Below are 1,125 nucleotides of genomic sequence, written 5' to 3'. Positions count from 1 at the left end.
AATGACTATCTTAACAATGATTTTTTAGAAGGGAATCCCCAAAACCAAAATGATATTTAATATATATTAAAGTAATTATAATAATCAGTGGAGATAATATGAAGTATTAAGTAAACTATATTTGGAAAAATTAGATAGCTACTTAAAAAAATGGATCTCCACCATTCTTTTTCGAAAAATATAAATTTCAAATGAATAATATATCTACGTACATAATTTTTATGAGTGCTAAAAATGAAATTATAATCACATAGAAAAGACTTTCAAGGTGTAATACAAAATTCAGAATCATAAAAATATGACAAATTTTATTATATAAAAATTTAAACCTTAACAATCAAAGTGACTAGAAAGCTTACTATAATATGGTAAAAAATAAATAAAGGATTGTTATATGAAAGGAGAGAAGGTTAGCACTCCCCTTGACAAGGACAGAAGAGGCCCCCAGGCCTGACAACATGCATACTGTTAAGGTATTTCCATGTACATGGCATCTAACCAACATTTTTGCCCTGCATGGGGCTCTGGGCTCAGCTGCCAGTTTGCTTGTCCCTCTCCCTCCTCCTCTGCTCCTCTCCTGCTGACCACCACCCCACCCCTCTTGAGAGTGCATGCTCTCTCTCTCTCAAATAAATAAATACATACATACATAAATACATAAAAATCTTTAAAAAAAACGAATCTATAAAATTGGGAAGTATTTACCACACATATGACCTTTAAGGGCTGATATTCCTATTATACACAGAACATTTGACAGCACAATATAAAGCAAATGAACAAATGATACCACAGTTTCAAATGTCAAATACACATGGAAAGTTGTTTTGTCTCTCTCACAGCACAGTTGTACTGATCTGCCATTGTGAAAAGCTTAGCAGATGAGCAATGGATTGAGAGAAAGGGGGCAGTAGGGAAATAGCCTCCCTCCCACTTTTTTGGCATGACATTAGCCATGTGTGTATCCATGTGGATCTAGTGGACACTGCAGAATTCACCTAGGCTTGAAACATTTGCTGATATCTCAAGTAAAAGGGTTCTTGGCCAACCAAGCAAATCTCAGCAGTAGTTATTTTATAGAAGCAACTGTATTGGCAGGAACTAAAAGAAGTCGGGCTGAAGCTT

General features: G+C 34.9%; 1 non-coding gene across 1 annotated transcript; it reads left to right on the top strand.

Annotated features, from left to right (window-relative positions):
• The first annotated feature begins 387 nt into the window (after nucleotides 1-387).
• Nucleotides 388-510, top strand: LOC112835382 (U6atac minor spliceosomal RNA). The gene has a single exon (XR_003211197.1). It is a non-coding gene; the product is annotated as a U6atac minor spliceosomal RNA (small nuclear RNA).
• Nucleotides 511-1,125: the final 615 nt, after the last annotated feature.

Source organism: Callorhinus ursinus, unplaced genomic scaffold (genome assembly GCF_003265705.2).
Source record: "Callorhinus ursinus isolate GAN/ISIS: 27379988/994484 unplaced genomic scaffold, GSC_fseal_2.0 scaffold11, whole genome shotgun sequence".
NCBI lineage: Eukaryota > Metazoa > Chordata > Mammalia > Carnivora > Otariidae > Callorhinus > Callorhinus ursinus.
Note: the sequence above shows the minus strand (reverse complement) of the source record. Positions and strands in the feature narration are given on the sequence as shown.